Source organism: Daphnia pulicaria, chromosome 3 (genome assembly GCF_021234035.1).
Source record: "Daphnia pulicaria isolate SC F1-1A chromosome 3, SC_F0-13Bv2, whole genome shotgun sequence".
In the NCBI taxonomy this organism is placed as follows: domain Eukaryota; kingdom Metazoa; phylum Arthropoda; class Branchiopoda; order Diplostraca; family Daphniidae; genus Daphnia; species Daphnia pulicaria.
Window position 1 is genome coordinate 4180258 of NC_060915.1, and position 15475 is coordinate 4195732.

General features: G+C 37.6%; 26 pseudogenes; all 26 read right to left on the bottom strand.

Moving 5' to 3' along the window:
- Window positions 1–402: 402 nt before the first annotated feature.
- On the bottom strand, window positions 403–521 carry LOC124332994 (annotated as a pseudogene).
- Window positions 522–932: 411 nt separating this feature from the next.
- LOC124333968 lies at window positions 933–1051 on the bottom strand (annotated as a pseudogene).
- A 413-nt stretch (window positions 1052–1464) lies between these two features.
- LOC124332996 lies at window positions 1465–1583 on the bottom strand (annotated as a pseudogene).
- Window positions 1584–1994: 411 nt separating this feature from the next.
- On the bottom strand, window positions 1995–2113 carry LOC124333969 (annotated as a pseudogene).
- A 413-nt stretch (window positions 2114–2526) lies between these two features.
- LOC124333753 lies at window positions 2527–2645 on the bottom strand (annotated as a pseudogene).
- A 411-nt stretch (window positions 2646–3056) lies between these two features.
- LOC124333971 lies at window positions 3057–3175 on the bottom strand (annotated as a pseudogene).
- A 412-nt stretch (window positions 3176–3587) lies between these two features.
- LOC124333972 lies at window positions 3588–3706 on the bottom strand (annotated as a pseudogene).
- A 411-nt stretch (window positions 3707–4117) lies between these two features.
- Window positions 4118–4236, bottom strand: LOC124333973 (annotated as a pseudogene).
- A 1966-nt stretch (window positions 4237–6202) lies between these two features.
- LOC124333974 lies at window positions 6203–6321 on the bottom strand (annotated as a pseudogene).
- A 413-nt stretch (window positions 6322–6734) lies between these two features.
- On the bottom strand, window positions 6735–6853 carry LOC124333754 (annotated as a pseudogene).
- Window positions 6854–7266: 413 nt separating this feature from the next.
- Window positions 7267–7385, bottom strand: LOC124333755 (annotated as a pseudogene).
- Window positions 7386–7798: 413 nt separating this feature from the next.
- Window positions 7799–7917, bottom strand: LOC124333756 (annotated as a pseudogene).
- A 413-nt stretch (window positions 7918–8330) lies between these two features.
- On the bottom strand, window positions 8331–8449 carry LOC124333757 (annotated as a pseudogene).
- Window positions 8450–8862: 413 nt separating this feature from the next.
- LOC124332997 lies at window positions 8863–8981 on the bottom strand (annotated as a pseudogene).
- A 413-nt stretch (window positions 8982–9394) lies between these two features.
- On the bottom strand, window positions 9395–9513 carry LOC124333758 (annotated as a pseudogene).
- A 413-nt stretch (window positions 9514–9926) lies between these two features.
- On the bottom strand, window positions 9927–10045 carry LOC124333759 (annotated as a pseudogene).
- A 413-nt stretch (window positions 10046–10458) lies between these two features.
- LOC124332998 lies at window positions 10459–10577 on the bottom strand (annotated as a pseudogene).
- A 413-nt stretch (window positions 10578–10990) lies between these two features.
- On the bottom strand, window positions 10991–11109 carry LOC124334917 (annotated as a pseudogene).
- A 411-nt stretch (window positions 11110–11520) lies between these two features.
- On the bottom strand, window positions 11521–11639 carry LOC124333975 (annotated as a pseudogene).
- Window positions 11640–12052: 413 nt separating this feature from the next.
- Window positions 12053–12171, bottom strand: LOC124333760 (annotated as a pseudogene).
- A 412-nt stretch (window positions 12172–12583) lies between these two features.
- On the bottom strand, window positions 12584–12702 carry LOC124332999 (annotated as a pseudogene).
- Window positions 12703–13114: 412 nt separating this feature from the next.
- LOC124333000 lies at window positions 13115–13233 on the bottom strand (annotated as a pseudogene).
- Window positions 13234–13646: 413 nt separating this feature from the next.
- On the bottom strand, window positions 13647–13765 carry LOC124333001 (annotated as a pseudogene).
- Window positions 13766–14177: 412 nt separating this feature from the next.
- On the bottom strand, window positions 14178–14296 carry LOC124333002 (annotated as a pseudogene).
- A 413-nt stretch (window positions 14297–14709) lies between these two features.
- Window positions 14710–14828, bottom strand: LOC124333004 (annotated as a pseudogene).
- Window positions 14829–15240: 412 nt separating this feature from the next.
- LOC124333005 lies at window positions 15241–15359 on the bottom strand (annotated as a pseudogene).
- Window positions 15360–15475: the final 116 nt, after the last annotated feature.

Consider the following 15475-nt stretch of genomic DNA (forward strand, 5'->3'; position numbering starts at 1 on the left):
AAAATTTACCCTCCCAGTCCCAATGGATGAATAGAAAATCACTTCAAAGTGACAGAAATGTTTGTTCATTGAATTTGGACTGGTAACCATCGCGAATAAAAAGCGCGATCAACTTTGAAAAACTCGCAATGAAATTCATCCAGAATCATTCCTATAGATGAATTGAACCTATCCCTATGTCATTGAAATTTTTGATCTACGAATTTGGACTGGTAACCATCACGATTAAAAAACGCGATAAAATTTGACAAACTCTCAATGGAATTAATCCAGAATCATTCTTATAGATGAATTGAACCTATCTCTAAGGCATTGAAATGTTTCATCTACGAAATTGGACTGGTAACCATCGTTATTGAAAAAAAATTTCAAGAAATTTTTTATTGAAATCAAACTATTCATCGCCAACGACATCCCGTATTCCCAAGCGGTCACCCTTCCAAGTACTAACGGGACTCGACGTAACTTAACTTCTGGGAGCTGACGAGACCAGGTGCGTTCTACGTGATATGGCCGTTGACATTCAAAAATGAAAATTTACCCTCCCAGTCCCAATGGATGAATAGAAAATCACTTCAAAGTGACAGAAATGTTTGTTCATTGAATTTGGACTGGTAACCATCGCGAATAAAAAGCGCGATCAACTTTGAAAAACTCGCAATGAAATTCATCCAGAATCATTCCTATAGATGAATTGAACCTATCCCTATGTCATTGAAATTTTTGATCTACGAATTTGGACTGGTAACCATCACGATTAATAACGCGATAAAATTTGACAAACTCTCAATGGAATTGATCCAGAATCATTCTTATAGATGAATTGAACCTATCTCTAAGGCATTGAAATGTTTCATCTACGAAATTGGACTGGTAACCATCGTGATTGAAAAAAATGTAAAGAAATTTGTTATTGAAAACAAACTATCCATCGCCAACGACATCCCGTATTCCCAAGCGGTCACCCTTCCAAGTACTAACGGAACTCGACGTAACTTAACTTCTGGGAGCTGACGAGACCAGGTGCGTTCTACGTGATATGGCCGTTGACATTCAAAAATGAAAATTTACCCTCCCAGTCCCAATGGATGAATAGAAAATCACTTCAAAGTGACAGAAATGTTTGTTCATTGAATTTGGACTGGTAACCATCGCGAATAAAAAGCGCGATCAACTTTGAAAAACTCGCAATGAAATTCATCCAGAATCATTCCTATAGATGAATTGAACCTATCCCTATGTCATTGAAATTTTTGATCTACGAATTTGGACTGGTAACCATCACGATTAAAAAACGCGATAAAATTTGACAAACTCTCAATGGAATTAATCCAGAATCATTCTTATAGATGAATTGAACCTATCTCTAAGGCATTGAAATGTTTCATCTACGAAATTGGACTGGTAACCATCGTTATTGAAAAAAAATTTCAAGAAATTTTTTATTGAAATCAAACTATTCATCGCCAACGACATCCCGTATTCCCAAGCGGTCACCCTTCCAAGTACTAACGGGACTCGACGTAACTTAACTTCTGGGAGCTGACGAGACCAGGTGCGTTCTACGTGATATGGCCGTTGACATTCAAAAATGAAAATTTACCCTCCCATTCCCAATGGATGAATAGAAAATCACTTCAAAGTGACAGAAATGTTTGTTCATTGAATTTGGACTGGTAACCATCGCGAATAAAAAGCGCGATCAACTTTGAAAAACTCGCAATGAAATTCATCCAGAATCATTCCTATAGATGAATTGAACCTATCCCTATGTCATTGAAATTTTTGATCTACGAATTTGGACTGGTAACCATCACGATTAATAACGCGATAAAATTTGACAAACTCTCAATGGAATTGATCCAGAATCATTCTTATAGATGAATTGAACCTATCTCTAAGGCATTGAAATGTTTCATCTACGAAATTGGACTGGTAACCATCGTGATTGAAAAAAATGTAAAGAAATTTGTTATTGAAAACAAACTATCCATCGCCAACGACATCCCGTATTCCCAAGCGGTCACCCTTCCAAGTACTAACGGAACTCGACGTAACTTAACTTCTGGGAGCTGACGAGACCAGGTGCGTTCTACGTGATATGGCCGTTGACATTCAAAAATGAAAATTTACCCTCCCAGTCCCAATGGATGAATAGAAAATCACTTCAAAGTGACAGAAATGTTTGTTCATTGAATTTGGACTGGTAACCATCGCGAATAAAAAGCGCGATCAACTTTGAAAAACTCGCAATGAAATTCATCCAGAATCATTCCTATAGATGAATTGAACCTATCCCTATGTCATTGAAATTTTTGATCTACGAATTTGGACTGGTAACCATCACGATTAAAAAACGCGATAAAATTTGACAAACTCTCAATGGAATTGATCCAGAATCATTCTTATAGATGAATTGAACCTATCTCTAAGGCATTGAAATGTTTCATCTACGAAATTGGACTGGTAACCATCGTTATTGAAAAAAAATTTCAAGAAATTTTTTATTGAAATCAAACTATTCATCGCCAACGACATCCCGTATTCCCAAGCGGTTACCCTTCCAAGTACTAACGGGACTCGACGTAACTTAACTTCTGGGAGCTGACGAGACCAGGTGCGTTCTACGTGATATGGCCGTTGACATTCAAAAATGAAAATTTACCCTCCCAGTCCCAATGGATGAATAGAAAATCACTTCAAAGTGACAGAAATGTTTGTTCATTGAATTTGGACTGGTAACCATCGCGAATAAAAAGCGCGATCAACTTTGAAAAACTCGCAATGAAATTCATCCAGAATCATTCCTATAGATGAATTGAACCTATCCCTATGTCATTGAAATTTTTGATCTACGAATTTGGACTGGTAACCATCACGATTAATAACGCGATAAAATTTGACAAACTCTCAATGGAATTGATCCAGAATCATTCTTATAGATGAATTGAACCTATCTCTAAGGCATTGAAATGTTTCATCTACGAAATTGGACTGGTAACCATCGTGATTGAAAAAAATGTCAAGAAATTTGTTATTGAAAACAAACTATCCATCGCCAACGACATCCCGTATTCCCAAGCGGTCACCCTTCCAAGTACTAACGGAACTCGACGTAACTTAACTTCTGGGAGCTGACGAGACCAGGTGCGTTCTACGTGATATGGCCGTTGACATTCAAAAATGAAAATTTACCCTCCCAGTCCCAATGGATGAATAGAAAATCACTTCAAAGTGACAGAAATGTTTGTTCATTGAATTTGGACTGGTAACCATCGCGAATAAAAAGCGCGATCAACTTTGAAAAACTCGCAATGAAATTCATCCAGAATCATTCCTATAGATGAATTGAACCTATCCCTATGTCATTGAAATTTTTGATCTACGAATTTGGACTGGTAACCATCACGATTAAAAAACGCGATAAAATTTGACAAACTCTCAATGGAATTGATCCAGAATCATTCTTATAGATGAATTGAACCTATCTCTAAGGCATTGAAATGTTTCATCTACGAAATTGGACTGGTAACCATCGTGATTGAAAAAAATGTAAAGAAATTTGTTATTGAAAACAAACTATCCATCGCCAACGACATCCCGTATTCCCAAGCGGTCACCCTTCCAAGTACTAACGGAACTCGACGTAACTTAACTTCTGGGAGCTGACGAGACCAGGTGCGTTCTACGTGATATGGCCGTTGACATTCAAAAATGAAAATTTACCCTCCCAGTCCCAATGGATGAATAGAAAATCACTTCAAAGTGACAGAAATGTTTGTTCATTGAATTTGGACTGGTAACCATCGCGAATAAAAAGCGCGATCAACTTTGAAAAACTCGCAATGAAATTCATCCAGAATCATTCCTATAGATGAATTGAACCTATCCCTATGTCATTGAAATTTTTGATCTACGAATTTGGACTGGTAACCATCACGATTAATAACGCGATAAAATTTGACAAACTCTCAATGGAATTGATCCAGAATCATTCTTATAGATGAATTGAACCTATCTCTAAGGCATTGAAATGTTTCATCTACGAAATTGGACTGGTAACCATCGTGATTGAAAAAAATGTCAAGAAATTTGTTATTGAAAACAAACTATCCATCGCCAACGACATCCCGTATTCCCAAGCGGTCACCCTTCCAAGTACTAACGGAACTCGACGTAACTTAACTTCTGGGAGCTGACGAGACCAGGTGCGTTCTACGTGATATGGCCGTTGACATTCAAAAATGAAAATTTACCCTCCCAGGCAGTGGCCTAGAGTGGCACGGAATCTCCAATCTAATCAAACTTAACGCCATTCGATAGAGCTCGTTAAGCCGATTCGAATGGTATATGGGAAAGTTTGTGCAAATGAACGCATCCCTGAGTAAATCGACTTTAAAGTTTTTGGTTTACCGGGCTTCCGTAGCGTCCTTGGCCGCCCCTTTGCGCACCCCCTGAGCCCACCCCTCGTCCCTTGAGGGATCACCCCTATTTTATTTCGCGGTACCTGAGAGCCTTTTTTCGAAAAAGTTTTGCCCGTCGCTGGACTCGAACTCGGAACATGCTTGCTCAACATTTACTACCAACCGAGTACTATAACCACTACACCATTGAAGTTGTGGAAAGATGGAATTTAAATACATAGAAAAACGAAGGTTTTTTTGCACATTCTCTTGTTTGTTTTTTTGACGTGCCCATAAGGACAGACATAATAACAGACACACATAAGGATAATTCATGGCGAAACGTAGAGCCATATTACCTCGTAAACTAATATTCGTAACTAACTCGCACACTTTGAAAACTGTCCAACTCGATAAAAGATCTCTCCCGTGCGTTAATTTCTTGGACGCGTATTGCGACCACGAAAATGTAGCTGTCAGGTCGTCCATAATGGTGTAATAAGAGCCATTTATGCAAATCATGTCTTTTATAAGGCTCAAAAGAGCCAAAGGGTGCCAATTCTTTTGTTACCGTCATTGTTGCCATATAAGACAACTGTCTAAACGTGAGTTGCCAAATTTGTGAGCTGTATTGTCTCTTCATAGTCTTATTTTCGATACTGATGGTTTAATTACAACATATTCGAAATTGTTTGTATCATGTATGGTGTAGTGGTTATAGTAATCGGTTGGTAGTACAGGTTGAGCAAGCATGTTCCGAGTTCGAATCCGGTGGCGGGCAAAAATTTTTCGAAAAAAAGGCTCTCGGGAGTTATTGGTATTGCGGACACGTCAACAAGAAAAAACAAGAGAAGGTGCCAAAAAAATCTTAGTGTTTTTATGTATTTGAAGTCCGTCTTTCCATAATTGTGGCCACCCTATGCGACTCCATCAGTCATCGGCTTACCCTGACGGTTGTTATTGGTATTGCGGGCACGTCAACAAAAAAAAACAAGAGAAGGTGCAAAAAAAAACTTAGTTTTTTTATGTATTTAAATTCCGTCTTTTCACTACTTCAATGGTGTAGTGGTTATAGTACTCGGTTGGTAGTAAATGTTGAGCAAGCATGTTCCGAGTTCGAGTCCAGTGACGGGCAAAAATTTTTCGAAAAAAAGGCTCTCAGGTACTGCGAAATTAAATAGGGGTGATCCCTCAAGGGACGAGGGGTGGGCTCAGGGGTGCGCAAAGGGGCGGCCAAGGACGCTACGGAAGCCCGGTAAACCAAAAACTTTAAAGTCGATTTACTCAGGGATGCGTTCATTTGCACAAACTTTCCCATATACCATTCGAATCGGCTTAACGAGCTCTATCGAATGGCGTTAAGTTTGATTAGATTGGAGATTCCGTGCCACTCTAGGCCACTGCCCCCTCCCAGTCCCAATGGATGAATAGAAAATCACTTCAAAGTGACAGAAATGTTTGTTCATTGAATTTGGACTGGTAACCATCGCGAATAAAAAGCGCGATCAACTTTGAAAAACTCGCAATGAAATTCATCCAGAATCATTCCTATAGATGAATTGAACCTATCCCTATGTCATTGAAATTTTTGATCTACGAATTTGGACTGGTAACCATCACGATTAAAAAACGCGATAAAATTTGACAAACTCTCAATGGAATTGATCCAGAATCATTCTTATAGATGAATTGAACCTATCTCTAAGGCATTGAAATGTTTCATCTACGAAATTGGACTGGTAACCATCGTTATTGAAAAAAAATTTCAAGAAATTTTTTATTGAAATCAAACTATTCATCGCCAACGACATCCCGTATTCCCAAGCGGTCACCCTTCCAAGTACTAACGGAACTCGACGTAACTTAACTTCTGGGAGCTGACGAGACCAGGTGCGTTCTACGTGATATGGCCGTTGACATTCAAAAATGAAAATTTACCCTCCCAGTCCCAATGGATGAATAGAAAATCACTTCAAAGTGACAGAAATGTTTGTTCATTGAATTTGGACTGGTAACCATCGCGAATAAAAAGCGCGATCAACTTTGAAAAACTCGCAATGAAATTCATCCAGAATCATTCCTATAGATGAATTGAACCTATCCCTATGTCATTGAAATTTTTGATCTACGAATTTGGACTGGTAACCATCACGATTAAAAAACGCGATAAAATTTGACAAACTCTCAATGGAATTGATCCAGAATCATTCTTATAGATGAATTGAACCTATCTCTAAGGCATTGAAATGTTTCATCTACGAAATTGGACTGGTAACCATCGTTATTGAAAAAAAATTTCAAGAAATTTTTTATTGAAATCAAACTATTCATCGCCAACGACATCCCGTATTCCCAAGCGGTTACCCTTCCAAGTACTAACGGGACTCGACGTAACTTAACTTCTGGGAGCTGACGAGACCAGGTGCGTTCTACGTGATATGGCCGTTGACATTCAAAAATGAAAATTTACCCTCCCAGTCCCAATGGATGAATAGAAAATCACTTCAAAGTGACAGAAATGTTTGTTCATTGAATTTGGACTGGTAACCATCGCGAATAAAAAGCGCGATCAACTTTGAAAAACTCGCAATGAAATTCATCCAGAATCATTCCTATAGATGAATTGAACCTATCCCTATGTCATTGAAATTTTTGATCTACGAATTTGGACTGGTAACCATCACGATTAAAAAACGCGATAAAATTTGACAAACTCTCAATGGAATTGATCCAGAATCATTCTTATAGATGAATTGAACCTATCTCTAAGGCATTGAAATGTTTCATCTACGAAATTGGACTGGTAACCATCGTTATTGAAAAAAAATTTCAAGAAATTTTTTATTGAAATCAAACTATTCATCGCCAACGACATCCCGTATTCCCAAGCGGTTACCCTTCCAAGTACTAACGGGACTCGACGTAACTTAACTTCTGGGAGCTGACGAGACCAGGTGCGTTCTACGTGATATGGCCGTTGACATTCAAAAATGAAAATTTACCCTCCCAGTCCCAATGGATGAATAGAAAATCACTTCAAAGTGACAGAAATGTTTGTTCATTGAATTTGGACTGGTAACCATCGCGAATAAAAAGCGCGATCAACTTTGAAAAACTCGCAATGAAATTCATCCAGAATCATTCCTATAGATGAATTGAACCTATCCCTATGTCATTGAAATTTTTGATCTACGAATTTGGACTGGTAACCATCACGATTAAAAAACGCGATAAAATTTGACAAACTCTCAATGGAATTGATCCAGAATCATTCTTATAGATGAATTGAACCTATCTCTAAGGCATTGAAATGTTTCATCTACGAAATTGGACTGGTAACCATCGTTATTGAAAAAAAATTTCAAGAAATTTTTTATTGAAATCAAACTATTCATCGCCAACGACATCCCGTATTCCCAAGCGGTTACCCTTCCAAGTACTAACGGGACTCGACGTAACTTAACTTCTGGGAGCTGACGAGACCAGGTGCGTTCTACGTGATATGGCCGTTGACATTCAAAAATGAAAATTTACCCTCCCAGTCCCAATGGATGAATAGAAAATCACTTCAAAGTGACAGAAATGTTTGTTCATTGAATTTGGACTGGTAACCATCGCGAATAAAAAGCGCGATCAACTTTGAAAAACTCGCAATGAAATTCATCCAGAATCATTCCTATAGATGAATTGAACCTATCCCTATGTCATTGAAATTTTTGATCTACGAATTTGGACTGGTAACCATCACGATTAAAAAACGCGATAAAATTTGACAAACTCTCAATGGAATTGATCCAGAATCATTCTTATAGATGAATTGAACCTATCTCTAAGGCATTGAAATGTTTCATCTACGAAATTGGACTGGTAACCATCGTTATTGAAAAAAAATTTCAAGAAATTTTTTATTGAAATCAAACTATTCATCGCCAACGACATCCCGTATTCCCAAGCGGTTACCCTTCCAAGTACTAACGGGACTCGACGTAACTTAACTTCTGGGAGCTGACGAGACCAGGTGCGTTCTACGTGATATGGCCGTTGACATTCAAAAATGAAAATTTACCCTCCCAGTCCCAATGGATGAATAGAAAATCACTTCAAAGTGACAGAAATGTTTGTTCATTGAATTTGGACTGGTAACCATCGCGAATAAAAAGCGCGATCAACTTTGAAAAACTCGCAATGAAATTCATCCAGAATCATTCCTATAGATGAATTGAACCTATCCCTATGTCATTGAAATTTTTGATCTACGAATTTGGACTGGTAACCATCACGATTAAAAAACGCGATAAAATTTGACAAACTCTCAATGGAATTAATCCAGAATCATTCTTATAGATGAATTGAACCTATCTCTAAGGCATTGAAATGTTTCATCTACGAAATTGGACTGGTAACCATCGTTATTGAAAAAAAATTTCAAGAAATTTTTTATTGAAATCAAACTATTCATCGCCAACGACATCCCGTATTCCCAAGCGGTCACCCTTCCAAGTACTAACGGGACTCGACGTAACTTAACTTCTGGGAGCTGACGAGACCAGGTGCGTTCTACGTGATATGGCCGTTGACATTCAAAAATGAAAATTTACCCTCCCATTCCCAATGGATGAATAGAAAATCACTTCAAAGTGACAGAAATGTTTGTTCATTGAATTTGGACTGGTAACCATCGCGAATAAAAAGCGCGATCAACTTTGAAAAACTCGCAATGAAATTCATCCAGAATCATTCCTATAGATGAATTGAACCTATCCCTATGTCATTGAAATTTTTGATCTACGAATTTGGACTGGTAACCATCACGATTAAAAAACGCGATAAAATTTGACAAACTCTCAATGGAATTGATCCAGAATCATTCTTATAGATGAATTGAACCTATCTCTAAGGCATTGAAATGTTTCATCTACGAAATTGGACTGGTAACCATCGTTATTGAAAAAAAATTTCAAGAAATTTTTTATTGAAATCAAACTATTCATCGCCAACGACATCCCGTATTCCCAAGCGGTTACCCTTCCAAGTACTAACGGGACTCGACGTAACTTAACTTCTGGGAGCTGACGAGACCAGGTGCGTTCTACGTGATATGGCCGTTGACATTCAAAAATGAAAATTTACCCTCCCAGTCCCAATGGATGAATAGAAAATCACTTCAAAGTGACAGAAATGTTTGTTCATTGAATTTGGACTGGTAACCATCGCGAATAAAAAGCGCGATCAACTTTGAAAAACTCGCAATGAAATTCATCCAGAATCATTCCTATAGATGAATTGAACCTATCCCTATGTCATTGAAATTTTTGATCTACGAATTTGGACTGGTAACCATCACGATTAAAAAACGCGATAAAATTTGACAAACTCTCAATGGAATTGATCCAGAATCATTCTTATAGATGAATTGAACCTATCTCTAAGGCATTGAAATGTTTCATCTACGAAATTGGACTGGTAACCATCGTTATTGAAAAAAAATTTCAAGAAATTTTTTATTGAAATCAAACTATTCATCGCCAACGACATCCCGTATTCCCAAGCGGTTACCCTTCCAAGTACTAACGGGACTCGACGTAACTTAACTTCTGGGAGCTGACGAGACCAGGTGCGTTCTACGTGATATGGCCGTTGACATTCAAAAATGAAAATTTACCCTCCCAGTCCCAATGGATGAATAGAAAATCACTTCAAAGTGACAGAAATGTTTGTTCATTGAATTTGGACTGGTAACCATCGCGAATAAAAAGCGCGATCAACTTTGAAAAACTCGCAATGAAATTCATCCAGAATCATTCCTATAGATGAATTGAACCTATCCCTATGTCATTGAAATTTTTGATCTACGAATTTGGACTGGTAACCATCACGATTAAAAAACGCGATAAAATTTGACAAACTCTCAATGGAATTAATCCAGAATCATTCTTATAGATGAATTGAACCTATCTCTAAGGCATTGAAATGTTTCATCTACGAAATTGGACTGGTAACCATCGTTATTGAAAAAAAATTTCAAGAAATTTTTTATTGAAATCAAACTATTCATCGCCAACGACATCCCGTATTCCCAAGCGGTCACCCTTCCAAGTACTAACGGGACTCGACGTAACTTAACTTCTGGGAGCTGACGAGACCAGGTGCGTTCTACGTGATATGGCCGTTGACATTCAAAAATGAAAATTTACCCTCCCATTCCCAATGGATGAATAGAAAATCACTTCAAAGTGACAGAAATGTTTGTTCATTGAATTTGGACTGGTAACCATCGCGAATAAAAAGCGCGATCAACTTTGAAAAACTCGCAATGAAATTCATCCAGAATCATTCCTATAGATGAATTGAACCTATCCCTATGTCATTGAAATTTTTGATCTACGAATTTGGACTGGTAACCATCACGATTAAAAAACGCGATAAAATTTGACAAACTCTCAATGGAATTGATCCAGAATCATTCTTATAGATGAATTGAACCTATCTCTAAGGCATTGAAATGTTTCATCTACGAAATTGGACTGGTAACCATCGTTATTGAAAAAAAATTTCAAGAAATTTTTTATTGAAATCAAACTATTCATCGCCAACGACATCCCGTATTCCCAAGCGGTCACCCTTCCAAGTACTAACTGGACTCGACGTAACTTAACTTCTGGGAGCTGACGAGACCAGGTGCGTTCTACGTGATATGGCCGTTGACATTCAAAAATGAAAATTTACCCTCCCATTCCCAATGGATGAATAGAAAATCACTTCAAAGTGACAGAAATGTTTGTTCATTGAATTTGGACTGGTAACCATCGCGAATAAAAAGCGCGATCAACTTTGAAAAACTCGCAATGAAATTCATCCAGAATCATTCCTATAGATGAATTGAACCTATCCCTATGTCATTGAAATTTTTGATCTACGAATTTGGACTGGTAACCATCACGATTAATAACGCGATAAAATTTGACAAACTCTCAATGGAATTGATCCAGAATCATTCTTATAGATGAATTGAACCTATCTCTAAGGCATTGAAATGTTTCATCTACGAAATTGGACTGGTAACCATCGTGATTGAAAAAAATGTAAAGAAATTTGTTATTGAAAACAAACTATCCATCGCCAACGACATCCCGTATTCCCAAGCGGTCACCCTTCCAAGTACTAACGGAACTCGACGTAACTTAACTTCTGGGAGCTGACGAGACCAGGTGCGTTCTACGTGATATGGCCGTTGACATTCAAAAATGAAAATTTACCCTCCCAGTCCCAATGGATGAATAGAAAATCACTTCAAAGTGACAGAAATGTTTGTTCATTGAATTTGGACTGGTAACCATCGCGAATAAAAAGCGCGATCAACTTTGAAAAACTCGCAATGAAATTCATCCAGAATCATTCCTATAGATGAATTGAACCTATCCCTATGTCATTGAAATTTTTGATCTACGAATTTGGACTGGTAACCATCACGATTAAAAAACGCGATAAAATTTGACAAACTCTCAATGGAATTGATCCAGAATCATTCTTATAGATGAATTGAACCTATCTCTAAGGCATTGAAATGTTTCATCTACGAAATTGGACTGGTAACCATCGTTATTGAAAAAAAATTTCAAGAATTTTTTTATTGAAATCAAACTATTCATCGCCAACGACATCCCGTATTCCCAAGCGGTTACCCTTCCAAGTACTAACGGGACTCGACGTAACTTAACTTCTGGGAGCTGACGAGACCAGGTGCGTTCTACGTGATATGGCCGTTGACATTCAAAAATGAAAATTTACCCTCCCAGTCCCAATGGATGAATAGAAAATCACTTCAAAGTGACAGAAATGTTTGTTCATTGAATTTGGACTGGTAACCATCGCGAATAAAAAGCGCGATCAACTTTGAAAAACTCGCAATGAAATTCATCCAGAATCATTCCTATAGATGAATTGAACCTATCCCTATGTCATTGAAATTTTTGATCTACGAATTTGGACTGGTAACCATCACGATTAATAACGCGATAAAATTTGACAAACTCTCAATGGAATTGATCCAGAATCATTCTTATAGATGAATTGAACCTATCTCTAAGGCATTGAAATGTTTCATCTACGAAATTGGACTGGTAACCATCGTGATTGAAAAAAAATGTCAAGAAATTTGTTATTGAAAACAAACTATCCATCGCCAACGACATCCCGTATTCCCAAGCGGTCACCCTTCCAAGTACTAACGGGACTCGACGTAACTTAACTTCTGGGAGCTGACGAGACCAGGTGCGTTCTACGTGATATGGCCGTTGACATTCAAAAATGAAAATTTACCCTCCCATTCCCAATGGATGAATAGAAAATCACTTCAAAGTGACAGAAATGTTTGTTCATTGAATTTGGACTGGTAACCATCGCGAATAAAAAGCGCGATCAACTTTGAAAAACTCGCAATGAAATTCATCCAGAATCATTCCTATAGATGAATTGAACCTATCCCTATGTCATTGAAATTTTTTATCTACGAATTTGGACTGGTAACCATCACGATTAATAACGCGATAAAATTTGACAAAATCTCAATGGAATTGATCCAGAATCATTCTTATAGATGAATTGAACCTATCTCTAAGGCATTGAAATGTTTCATCTACGAAATTGGACTGGTAACCATCGTTATTGAAAAAAAATTTCAAGAAATTTTTTATTGAAATCAAACTATTCATCGCCAACGACATCCCGTATTCCCAAGCGGTCACCCTTCCAAGTACTAACGGGACTCGACGTAACTTAACTTCTGGGAGCTGACGAGACCAGGTGCGTTCTACGTGATATGGCCGTTGACATTCAAAAATGAAAATTTACCCTCCCATTCCCAATGGATGAATAGAAAATCACTTCAAAGTGACAGAAATGTTTGTTCATTGAATTTGGACTGGTAACCATCGCGAATAAAAAGCGCGATCAACTTTGAAAAACTCGCAATGAAATTCATCCAGAATCATTCCTATAGATGAATTGAACCTATCCCTATGTCATTGAAATTTTTGATCTACGAATTTGGACTGGTAACCATCACGATTAAAAAACGCGATAAAATTTGACAAACTCTCAATGGAATTGATCCAGAATCATTCTTATAGATGAATTGAACCTATCTCTAAGGCATTGAAATGTTTCATCTACGAAATTGGACTGGTAACCATCGTTATTGAAAAAAAATTTCAAGAAATTTTTTATTGAAATCAAACTATTCATCGCCAACGACATCCCGTATTCCCAAGCGGTCACCCTTCCAAGTACTAACGGGACTCGACGTAACTTAACTTCTGGGAGCTGACGAGACCAGGTGCGTTCTACGTGATATGGCCGTTGACATTCAAAAATGAAAATTTACCCTCCCATTCCCAATGGATGAATAGAAAATCACTTCAAAGTGACAGAAATGTTTGTTCATTGAATTTGGACTGGTAACCATCGCGAATAAAAAGCGCGATCAACTTTGAAAAACTCGCAATGAAATTCATCCAGAATCATTCCTATAGATGAATTGAACCTATCCCTATGTCATTGAAATTTTTGATCTACGAATTTGGACTGGTAACCATCACGATTAATAACGCGATAAAATTTGACAAACTCTCAATGGAATTGATCCAGAATCATTCTTATAGATGAATTGAACCTATCTCTAAGGCATTGAAATGTTTCATCTACGAAATTGGACTGGTAACCATCGTTATTGAAAAAAAATTTCAAGAAATTTTTTATTGAAATCAAACTATTCATCGCCAACGACATCCCGTATTCCCAAGCGGTCACCCTTCCAAGTACTAACGGGACTCGACGTAACTTAACTTCTGGGAGCTGACGAGACCAGGTGCGTTCTACGTGATATGGCCGTTGACATTCAAAAATGAAAATTTACCCTCCCATTCCCAATGGATGAATAGAAAATCACTTCAAAGTGACAGAAATGTTTGTTCATTGAATTTGGACTGGTAACCATCGCGAATAAAAAGCGCGATCAACTTTGAAAAACTCGCAATGAAATTCATCCAGAATCATTCCTATAGATGAATTGAACCTATCCCTATGTCATTGAAATTTTTGATCTACGAATTTGGACTGGTAACCATCACGATTAAAAAACGCGATAAAATTTGACAAACTCTCAATGGAATTGATCCAGAATCATTCTTATAGATGAATTGAACCTATCTCTAAGGCATTGAAATGTTTCATCTACGAAATTGGACTGGTAACCATCGTTATTGAAAAAAAATTTCAAGAAATTTTTTATTGAAATCAAACTATTCATCGCCAACGACATCCCGTATTCCCAAGCGGTCACCCTTCCAAGTACTAACGGGACTCGACGTAACTTAACTTCTGGGAGCTGACGAGACCAGGTGCGTTCTACGTGATATGGCCGTTGACATTCAAAAATGAAAATTTACCCTCCAATTCCCAATGGATGAATAGAAAATCACTTCAAAGTGACAGAAATGTTTGTTCATTGAATTTGGACTGGTAACCATCGCGAATAAAAAGCGCGATCAACTTTGAAAAACTCGCAATGAAATTCATCCAGAATCATTCCTATAGATGAATTGAACCTATCCCTATGTCATTGAAATTTTTGATCTACGAATTTGGACTTGTAACCATCACGATTAATAACGCGATAAAATTTGACAAACTCTCAATGGAATTGATCCAGAATCATTCTTATAGATGAATTGAACCTATCTCTAAGGCATTGAAATGTTTCATCTACGAAATTGGACTGGTAACCATCGTGATTGAAAAAAAATGTCAAGAAATTTGTTATTGAAAACAAACTATCCATCGCCAACGACATCCCGTATTCCCAAGCGGTCACCCTTCCAAGTACTAACGGGACTCGACGTAACTTAACTTCTGGGAGCTGACGAGACCAGGTGCGTTCTACGTGATATGGCCGTTGACATTCAAAAATGAAAATTTACCCTCCCAGTCCCAATGGATGAATAGAAAATCACTTCAAAGTGACAGAAATGTTTGTTCATTGAATTTGGACTGGTAACCATCGCGAATAAAAAGCG